Genomic DNA, 11,943 nt, shown 5'->3' with positions numbered 1-11,943 from the left:
TTAGCAATTGCAAGGGTTCCCTAAATAGATGTTTTCAACACAACCTATATCAATGATCGTCTAGTTTGGATGCAACTTCATTTGATTTCCTTCTTTCTCCTACATGAGGATTGGTGCATTCGATGGAAAAGATAAGGTAGTCCTTGTTGAGTTATGTAGAAAAATATTTAAAGTGAACACCTTATGTTCTAATGTGAAGAAGATAGTTGGGATTCCATTTCCAATTGTGGTAGGACCTTATTCTTGTGCATCAAGATATGATGCCTAGAATCTAGTCAAAGCCTTTGAGAATGGAATTGAGTTGATTGATTACAAAGTTACAAGACCCTAGTATGATCTTGTTAGTTTTCTTAAAGATCATCTGAAGCTTGGTTATTCTTATAGACATGTTCTAGATATTTGAAGATTATTGGGTCCGATGTCATAATGAGTGCCAAACAAGAGCAATGTATTGATCTAGGTTTACACTTGATAAGATATAGTTATATAATGACACTTTTGATGTTAGTGACCTCACAGATGATGACTCTTATGTAAGGCCCTCAACTTATGAGAAAATCAAGGACACTCCTATAGTGTTAATTATGCCTGATGGTCTTATTATTGATAAAATGGAGCTCCTCATCAGTGGTATCATCAAGAGGATAGACAAATGGGTAGACTTGACTAGAGTGAGAAGAAAGAGAATGAGACCCACAAGTTCTGCTAGTGGAGTAGCATTTAGAATAGCTCAATCAACAATTGCTACTTCTAATGCTGCTACATCAACATCAGGTAAACTAGCACAATCTATTGGTGGAGGACAAGACTAACCTCCTAAGAAGAATGAACAAGTCCCTCCAACCTATGGAGGAGGATCTCTTCTAAAAACTAGAAAAGTTGGAGATAAAGAGGCAAAGAAAGATAAATAAAAGGAGAAGGAGAAATCAGAAGTCAAGGACACCTCCACTGTGCTAGTCATCAACCTTGATGGTGATAATAACCCTTTGGATGGTCAAGAACAAGAAGCATCTTAGCAAGATGACCCTCTAGCCCTCTCTATCCCTATAGCAACTGCCTTTCCATTTTCTATCTAGAGCAAGGTGACACCCCTAGTTGCAAGGAAGCTTTTTGATCCAACAACCCTACAATCAACACTCAATATCCATTCAACCGAGTCTTGGTTGGAAGAGACTATGGATAGAAAGAAGAGGAGTTGTGAGGAAAGTGCTCCATCTAAAAACCTTATTGTACAAGAAACTCATTCTTAGCCAGTATCAATGGAGGAGAAGAAGTGGAAGACCCTAGCACCATTGGCAACAAATTCTTCTATTGGTCACATGCTAGTGGAGATTGTAGAAGCTTAGAAGGAGGGAAAATTTCATGAGTAAACTCCTAATGATTTTTAGACCAGAACAATTGACATGGTCATTATAGTTCATGATTATGTGGTCAACATCTGGAAGTCAACAAATGTAAAGATTAAAGAAAAATTAGAGGATTTAAGGTTAGAGAAAGAGGTATTGAAATCCTAGAATAGAGAATTAATGGATTACATTAGAAATGTACTTGGAAACACATCTACAAGTATGTTTGACCTAAGTGTAGAGGAGAACAAGATTTTATTGTTCAAGCTACAACAAGAGAGGCAATTTGGTCAAGTTGATCATGCTTGGATAGATGAATCGAAGGTCGAATTTCCCCCTCTCATTGATAAACTTGTAAATGTTTCACTAGATGCAGATAGATTGAGAGAAATAGTATCAACTCACCATACCTCAGTGAAGAAAGTGTCAGAATTCCTAATAGAGTGATTAGCCATGTTACAAGAGGCTATTGACATGAAGAAAAATATTGATTTGACCCTTGGAATACTTAAGTTAGGCCAAGAATCATTGCTTCAATGGAATCAATCATTGGAATTCAAAATCGAGAGTTTAGTGAAGTCTGAGAATGAACTAAAATATATCTATGATTTAGTGAAGAAAGTAATGGATAAGATATTTGAATAATTAAAGGTTTTGCACACTAAATCATATATCACCAACAATGACCAGCTAGTAGATATTCAATGAATGAAGACTAGGTTTCTGACATTCATTGAAGAAGCTACTGATCTAGCAAACTTCCAAGTGGAAAAAATTCTAGAACTCATAGTAGTAGATTGTAAAAAATACATATGATGGACCAGTCAATCCTATTTTAAAAATACATATGTTCAAAAATTTTCTTTGTGGTAATCATGAAATGTAACTAGCTAGTTCTAAAGGGCCTATAAATGTAACTTTTTAAAAAGTGAATAAGATCAAGATATTATTATGTGGGAAAATCCTTGTAGCTCGGACTACTATGTGAGACTCTATGTCTATATTTTGATTATTTCATTCATGTTAGTTTACTCTTAGCACTAACATGGCCTTTGGAATGAAATGTGTTGTTAATGAAAGCCATGGGATTGAAAAATAAATTGTGTTTTGTTGCTTTCTTTTTAGTGGTTGTATGACATATTATTGTCATTCATAGTACTTTCTATTTTCCTCTATTCTATGCAAACTAGTTTCATGTGTATTTCCATTGATGTATGAGAAGTTTTGGATTTGGTCAATGTAAAGTGTTGAGTAGGAAGGAAATGGTTGTTGTGAAATCTCACTAGCTTGAACAATCTAGGTATTGTTTAATTAATCATAGTTTCTCTTCTTATGCAATATGCATCAGTAGATAGTCTTGTATTTTCACATCTTGCATTCAGTAGATAGAATAAATTGCATTTAGGTGTTAGAAGAGCATAAAACGTACTCATATGAGCTCATAGTTTTGGAAGTTGTGAGTCATCATCTTAAATCTGACTAGATTGCTTGAACTATTGAGCAATATGGTTATACCTCTTCTACTCTCTAGTTAAGAGCATACCCTTGAAACTTGTCGATCTAGTAGAAACAATATTCATTGCAAATCTTTGCACACAAGGGAGTTGTACCTTTCAATTTAGGGGTCCTTGATAGAACACCTACATTGACCGATTTAGTTGCTAACAACTTTGTCTTTCACCACATTGGGCACATTAAGAGTCAGGATATAAACCTAAATCCAAGGTAGACAAACTATTAACCAACACATATCTATATAGTTATATATGATTGTATATTACTAATTATGTGATTATACAAAATAATATAATCATGACTCATTGCAAGTAGTGAGAAGTAGTTATGGATTAGCCCCTTCTTGGTTTTCTCTAATTTTAGTTTTTTTTACCTACTTTTTTCTAAAACCTATTATATTCCTATTTTTTATTTAATTGCAATTCTAGTGTGATTCATCATGATTTCCTTTACGATGGACTTTTAATGGATCTAGACGCTTTCCTCTACTAATCTATCAAAATTAGCCATCAATAAATATTGCGAATAACATTATGACTATAAATCATTTTGGGGTTTCCTATAAAAATGAATAGAATGATAAAGTGAAAAATGTGTGCTAGATTTGGAAGCCATTTGATGTAATTGTTTCTCTATGCTTTTTGTTTCTCAACAAGAAGGATAATTATATTTAGATTTTGAAGAGAGGTAGTTGGGGACATTCAAAAGCAAATGACTTTTATAAATGTTATGGATTATTGCAAGTGAATAAATTTTCACATACTAATTTATCTAAATATTAATTAATTTTTTTTGCTATTTAATTAATTCCACAAAAGATCTCATGACAAACATTTAAGTGTAAATGAATAGTAAATTAATTAATTAATAATGAAATAAATTAATACTTGTATGATTAGAAAAGTTGTCTATTGCTTTTAAACATTTGATATCTATAACAACAATTTCAAGAAACTTATAATATTACAATCAATATGAACAAAGACGAGAAACAAACATTGTGGTTCAGCAAAACTTATCTACATCCACACTCTAACAGAAAATTTCATAAATTACTCAAATGTCTGATTGCCATTTAAATAGTTATTTGAAAAAAAAAAAGGAGAAATGAAAGTTCATGCTAGTGTTAAACTTTATATCCCAACAAAAGTAACTTTTTATTATAAAAAATTATATTTGAAAATCTACACTGTCATTAACTTATACGAACGATAAAAGAAACATTGCAAAATATTATCTAGGCTACATTTATTTTGTCCTCTCACATAGATGAAGTTGCTCCTAGTCTTAATTAGAAAACATGACAGCAACTACATTCCTCTCAATTCGATGATGTGGTAGCAGGTATATCTATCTTAGTCCCTTCCCTGTGGCAGCAGGTATATCTATCTTAATCCCTTCCCTTCACAAACTGCTTCTACTTTACATGTAGGGCCTGTTTGGTTGCTGGAATAGGAATAGAAAAGTTGGAATACATTTTCTATTTTTTATTTGGTTTGTCACTCGGAATAGGGAATAGGAATACGTATTCCCATTTTTCTCTAAAATGAGCTTATACCCATTCCAAAAAATAGCTGTTATTGGAATGGTCATTCCTATTCCTAATATTACATGTCTATTCTCCATTCCTATGCTCGAAACCAAATGGACCCATAGGAAAACAATTTATATGAATGTATGTTGACTTGAGATATCATTATCGGTGCCATCCACACCTAGTAGAAGCTGTAGAGACCTCGGAATTTGTGGTACACCAGCCTCCATTGTTCCTTCCAACATCTTCACCACTTCACTCATGCTCGGTCTCTCATTCTCATCGTCTTGAATGCATAGCCCAGCCACTACAGCGGCTCTCCTCACCTCTTCCATATCCACCACAGTCGCTATCCTTGCATCCACGAGGCCTATTGTATTTCCCCTCTGAATCTGAGATGAAGCCCAGATAGGAAAGTACAATCTGCTTTCCTCCACCGTTATGTCCAGATTTCTTCGGCCTGATATAATTTCCAACAACGTCATGCCATAACTGTACACGTCAGCCTTGGGAGTGATAGGAAGGCCAGAGATCCACTCGGGAGCCACGTACCCACGAGTTCCTCTTGTTGTCGTCAGTACTCGGCTGAAATCTCTTCCCACCAGCTTTGCCAACCCAAAATCAGCAACCTTCGGGCTGAAGTCACTGTCCAGAAGGATGTTTTCAGGCTTGATGTCGCAGTGAATGATGCGATCCCTGCATTCGTCATGCAGGTAAACTAATCCTCGTGCAGTACCTAGCGCGATTTGAAACCGGGTCCTCCAGTTCAACACCTTCTCGACCTCTTCCGATTTAGAGAAGAGGAAGGAATTTAAAGAGCCGTTGGGCATGTAGGCGTACACCAGTAGCCTTTCACTGCCTTCTACGCAGAATCCCCAGAGCCTCACCAAATTCACATGCTGTATCCTGCCAGTGGTGATTATTTCAGTGCGAAATTGCTTTTCTGCTGGCGTGGAACCCTCTAATCTTTTAACAGCAACAGGCGTCTTGTCTGGCAGAGTTCCTTTGAAAACAGAGCCGAATGCTCCGCTACCCAGTTTATGCTTGAAATTCTCCGTTGCGATTCTCAGCTCTTTATAACTGAACTTTCTCAGTGACAGTGGCACCTCCTCTCCAATATTTCTCTTCGACAGCCTTGGGCGCTTCAACAGAACAAACGCTGCCAACAGGAGCGCGGAAACAGCAAAGAAAGATGCGGCGGCACAAAGTAAAACCTTAGATGCAGGTGCTTTGTTGCTTTTCTGTGAAATCAGCTGTGGGATCTCAGAATCTGCGAGCCTAACAAAGACGGATTGGCCCTTTGATGACACGCTCATTCCGAATAAATCTCCAAACCACAATCTACAGACTGGTGGTTCGACAGAAATACCCAAAGAAAATGCTGTGCACGAGCAATTGCTCAGACACGCTTTCCGGCAGCCTTGCTCGGTTGGCTCGTTGTTGATAAAGACAGCTTTCCTTTCGGGCAAGTATTGGTTCTTGGCTTCTAAGAAGTCATCCGTTGTGCCCTTTGTCTCAGAGCATTGCAGGGGTTTTCGCCGAGCACACCCCGTTGACCACCACCCTTGAGAGCCGTGCTTGGGCGTGAATCCCTCCATACAACTGCACACATCATTCGCATTGCACACTCCATACGCCCCGCAGATCTCATAGTCAGTACATTGACCTCGGTATGACGACCATCTTAGACTCCAGCTATCATCGTCCATCCAGAAGTGGAGTTCAAATTCACCGTTCTCGTCTAACATGAACCGCCCCGTGACCATATGTTCTATCGGATTTAGGCCAAAATTGATGTATATTCTTGAAGGAGAAAGCGTCACACAAGACGCTTGAACTTTCTTCTGACCTTCCAATTCTGGAATCTTAGCAAAATGGTTGTGCCCAATGCACTCTCCACTGGACCAATATGGAACAGTGTTATTAAAGAGCATCATCATCTGCGTCTTTCCTGGAGACGTGTCCATTCGGAAAGAGAAGAGGCCACTTGCAGGATCAGAAGAACTCTTCCACGAAGTGAGGGCCATGCCTTTCCACATCTTCATGCCAGGCAACCATGTGTCTGTCGGATGCGCAAAACTCTCCCAAACAATCGCAGACTCGTTGTGGGAGTCACCCAGCACAATGAAATTACCGGAGTCCCTTATGACTGCTTGGGATGCTCTTTGCCCAATATCAGTCCACCAAATTGACAGGCCATTTCTATCAAACAATCTCAGATGACCGTCGCTTGAAAAGTTCAGAACGCCGGGCATTCCTTTGACAGGATTATCTCTGTTAGCCACCCAAACAATGGCCCTCTGAGAGATTGGTGCATACCAGATGCCAATATACCAATTGTTCGTTCCATTCGGACTGAAAAACCCGAATGCAAACGTTCCATTCTTGGAAATGAGGGTCTGATTGCCACTGAGCGAAGCCCCCACCTGAAGCGTATCGCCAACATCCAAATTGACACCAGTGCAAATATGCGCTGCAATACTTGCAACTATGGCTAAGAACAAATGCTTAATTGCCATCGAGGAAGGATATAGATCGTGATGTGTTTAATTATTGCATGTTTTCGAGTTTTATAAATAGACTCTGAATAGGCTACGCAATAATCGAGATGGCTGAAGTAGCACCATCAATTCCGAAAGTCAAAGTCTGAGAGATTTGTACAAGATTAGTGCCCCCGTAAATTCTAGAATGCTATGGTGGATTTTATCATTACGTATCAGATAAATCAAGAGACTATTATTGCTGTAAATTTTCTTCGCTGCTACTTTTCATTTTCCTTATTGGATTAAATATGCACAGTCAAAAGTAAAACGTAATGTTCAAATAACCTTCACCAACTGGAAGACGTAGATAGCAGAACATGTTTCTAAGGAATCTCAATTAACAGAAGACTTAGGGAGAATGAAATAAAGAATAGATTCCACAGCGCACTGACCGCACTCCGTTCTGACGACTCCCATCCGTTCTCGATGACTGAGAGTAAGTCAAGTCTTAAAGTGATTTGTGCCGGTCGAGAAACGGACATGCAGCGATAAACGGGATCACAGAATTTTGTCTGTTTAAATGAAGATGACGCGCATAATCGATTGGACCCACACGTTTATGGCCAATTCCATACGGAAAGAAAGTTCACTGTCTACTGATTTTGATTTCGCCATCATATCGATGAAGATCACACTCATAGTGTTTATTATAAATTTGAAATAATTCATATATATTAATTGACAAACACTTTCGTTCAAAGTTACAAAGCTGTGAGACTTCAAATTTTAAGAGTACTTGTCTTTAGTTTTTATATAGATATAATTTTAATTTAATAAATTTGTTATAATTTATAAAATATTTTAATTAATAAAAATATAATATATTTATAGTTTTTTATAATGATATTAATTATAATTATAATTTAAATTTTCTATTTTTTTTCATATATAACATAAGAAATAAAAATATAACAAAGAAATCAATTATATAATATAAGAAATATCATTTTTAAAATATTTTTAATTGAATGGCAAAAATTATATTATTTTAAAATGCAATATTAAAATATAAAAATCTAAACCAACCTACTTACATTCAAAAAAATTATTAAAAATGAATCTTACTCACCTTAATAAAAAACAACTATACAATCTATCAAATGAGACCCATATAAGAGCTAAATGAATTCACCCAATCAAATTTTAAAGATATATTTTGTAAAAATTGTAAAGTTAAAAATCTTGCATCTATGCTTATGCAACATATTAGTTTGATAACAAAAGTTAAAATTAATTAATTCTCACTGTAGAAACCTAAAAATTTAATCACTAGTTAAAGTGTAAAATTCAAAATGTGTCACAATAGTAGTACTCTAGCAAGTACTAATAAAGTGAAATTATTTTTTAAATGTTTAATTCAAGGAAAACAATTTTTTGAAGGAGAAACAATTATCATAAAAAATATTTGTTAAATTTTTTTAAAAATTTATTAGATAAATTATATTATGTATAGCTTTTGATGTTCTCATTATTTGTTCATTGAATATATTTGATTCGAAATGCATTCTCTTTAGTGTATTTGTAATAAGAAGATTCTAAGTTCTTATAGGTTCTAGATAAAGAATATGTTGTGTTTATAACAAAGAGAATATTGAATAAGTTCTAAATTTGAAGAATATTGAATAGGTTCTAACTTTATAGTTTAAATATCAACCTTTTCAATATTCTTCTTAATGTACTTATAGAATATAGTACAAGAAAATTGAAATTGAAATTCTTACTACAAATTATCAAAACTAGCACTTGCACCAACAAGGTAGGCTTTATGATTGTATTTGAGGGGATGAAAATGTCAAAAGAAATGGACATTGCATTTTGTAAGAATGATTACTTTTAAAACCATTGCAACTGTATAGAAATTGGGCAAAAAATATTAAATATAAATGTGGGAAACTTATATTTTAAATTGGAAAACCCTATAAAATGCTTTTGTAATTCAAAAATGTTTTCAAACCATATCAAAGTAGATGTCTCTTAAACATGTAATAGTAGAAAAATATTTGAACCCTAGATTAGGTGTCAAATTTTGATATTAATTATGTAGTCCTAATCAATGACTAAGATGAAAAATTTTATAAGAGGAAAATTAGAAGTTTCAAGCATTAGTATTTGTTAATTGCGAGTTATGTGATTGGTAGATCATATAATTTATAAGTATTTGATCCAAAGTGTCATATAAATAAGAAAAAATTCCTAATAATGTATAATTAAAAATATCATATGGAAATGGCTCTATTGAACATTTTTTAGGGAAAGAGTTGTTCCAATTAGGCATCCTCTTTTATCATTTTATTTGTTTACCAATTGTTTTGTATTTTGGAACTTATTTCTCAATGAAAAACATTGGTTGATTGTGAAATTGGTTTAAAGATATAGAAATTGATGCGAATGTTAGCCCTTGCCCATCTATTCTACTAAAGTTGATTGTTGCTTTTTGTAGTGTTCTTTCTTTAGTTTTGTGTATGGTTATAGCCCATGCAACTATAAGTGCCATTTTTTTCATACTAACAAATTGGAAAAAAAATATGGTATAATTTTGGTGTTATCTCAATTCTATGGTTGTCGACTATTATTATTGAGAAGAAATACATTATAAAATGGATGACTTGACCATGTTCTATCCATAAATTGTATTGTTAGCTGGTATAGATATTTAATGAGCCTTATTATCAATATTGACAAAGTCGCTTTATCCATCAACTTTACTCTCTTTACAAGTAGTGTCTACTATGTTATACATTCTTGTCCATTTACAATAATAAAGCCCACTTACATTCTTGTCAAACAATTAACAACCTTAAAAGTCTGCTAATAAACATATCTATATTTTGCATATATATTATTTTTAAGGTAATGAGATCTTTATTAAGAATATGGAAGCATTTTGTCAACAAACCATGGGTTTCCCATTGTGCATGCCTTTCTCTTGGAAAATTGTCATCATGCTTAAAAATATTATGTGAGAACATCTAAGAGAAGGTGGTGATGGAAATTTGGTTTCCTACTGTGCATTTAGTTCATAGCTCACAAGTCCATGGGTTCTAATTTGGCATGGGATCGATCAACTTGAAGGCATTTTCTAATAGGCCCAAGTGATTATCCTTGGTTTTGACATTTATTCAAGCATTTTGTATCCATCCTCTATCCAACCAATAGCATTATCACCTCCATTAGGAAACTGATAATTCATAGTGCTTTACATGGTGCTGACCCTATTGTTTGTCTTTGAACAAGTAGTTATTCTAATAAGAAAAATTCTCCTGCTCAACACAACAGATGGCCTACAACAAGGACAAGACTTGGTCATATATCTCCCCTACACATTGAATGTGCACTCTTTCTCATGACTTTAACATGTTTTTCTCCTCGTTTGGTGATTTGTTTCTAACAATAGGTTCAAGTAGTGAGATACCTTGGGAATACAACAATGAGGGGTCAATAGATCTAAAGATGATTCCAAGAATTATAAAAGAGGGATCATTCTATTGAGAAATAAACCAAAATCTACCACCCTATGATGAGAATGATGCTCCTTGCAAAAATATTGAAGGGAAACCTCATGCCTCCATATTTGTATCAATAATTTGAAGATCTGAAACTTAAATATGTTGATGAATTGATGAATTTTTAAATATTAGCTATTAAACATTTGAATATTGGATGGAGCTGAAGACAAGTGGAGACATCAAGATTACAAATTTTTACAATCAACTAATTGAGACCTTAGGGAAATGGACACACACATGACTAAAGAGACACCAAGAGAAACTTCATTTGACCTTATAAAAATATAACCTACATGGAAGGCACATGAACTAATGAAACATTAGTTAGGGTTGGTTTCCACTTCAAGCTCTAGAATTTAGTAGAAATTTTGGATATATGAAGATTTTCATCTAGGTCAAGCTTCACTTTTTAGTTTTTCATGTTTTAAATGTTCTTGATTAGAATATTACAACTTGATCGCAAAAAAATTAGTATCTCCTATTTACTTCTTTTAAACAAAAAAATTTATGTCAATTTATAAAACTATACATAAGGTGGTATTTTGATTGTTAGTATAATTGGTTACAACAACATGTTGAGTGTACTCTTTATGATTGTTTATCTAGATGAAATGAACTATAAAAGATGATGTAGGTGAATGTCATAAATATTATTTAATAATACAAACAAAACTTGATGTTATAAATCTAAATTGAAAAATATATAAAAGTGACAATATGATAAACTAGCACTTGTACCTCACAGGTCCAAGGATCAAGTAGATAACTAAATATCTATTGTTTATGAATTATGACACTCAACACTTTCAAGGTGCCCCTCACATTGAATCATGTAATCAAACATATTTGTTTAATAGCTCAAAATATAGTCAAATCTAGGAATTTTGAATGTAACTATTCTTTACAAACTACACAAATTTATTGTCAAAATTATTCTTTACAATTTACATAGCTTTATTGTCCAAATTAGATAAAAGAGCTATATTTTCCTTCCTCTCAAAATATGCAATGTCAATTTTCTAGTGAGCAACCACAACTTTTAAACTCTATAATCATAGCCTTTTAAACTCTTTGGAAAGATACCCTACAAAGATTTTATACACCATTTCCTTTATATACACAGCTAGTCTGACATAAAAAAAAAAAAAATGGTTTGTTATCCCACGAATGGATATAAACTAAGTTGCACAACCGATGTACATGCAATTTTGACATTCACCCCTTAACATGGTGAACACAGAGTGGAAAGACTACAATTGCACTACTACCATATTTTAAAATAGAAAATATTCCAATCAAATAAGTTTCAAACTCCAACAAATGTCTTAGGGATAGTGATTTTCCTCACAAATGTTTAAAATATCTCAATGAAAATAAATCATAGATTAATTACACCGAGAGGCATTCTATACAATCACAGCACAAATGCCCAGCACAGGAATATGCCAAGATTCCTTGTCAATAAAAAAGAAAAGGGAGCAATTACAAACTTCTAAATT

At 34.1% G+C, this 11,943-nt stretch overlaps 1 pseudogene across 1 annotated transcript; it reads right to left on the bottom strand.

The window, feature by feature from the left end:
• Window positions 1-3,993: 3,993 nt before the first annotated feature.
• LOC149536604 (G-type lectin S-receptor-like serine/threonine-protein kinase At2g19130 pseudogene) lies at window positions 3,994-6,979 on the bottom strand (annotated as a pseudogene). Its single transcript, XR_016357129.1, has one exon. The product of XR_016357129.1 is annotated as a G-type lectin S-receptor-like serine/threonine-protein kinase At2g19130 pseudogene (transcript).
• Between the last annotated feature and the right edge of the window lie 4,964 nt (window positions 6,980-11,943).

This window comes from Cupressus sempervirens, chromosome 10 (genome assembly GCF_028749045.1).
Source record: "Cupressus sempervirens isolate cs-2001-9-10 chromosome 10, ASM2874904v1, whole genome shotgun sequence".
In the NCBI taxonomy this organism is placed as follows: Eukaryota; Viridiplantae; Streptophyta; class Pinopsida; order Cupressales; family Cupressaceae; genus Cupressus; species Cupressus sempervirens.
This window is presented reverse-complemented; position numbering and strand designations above follow the sequence as displayed.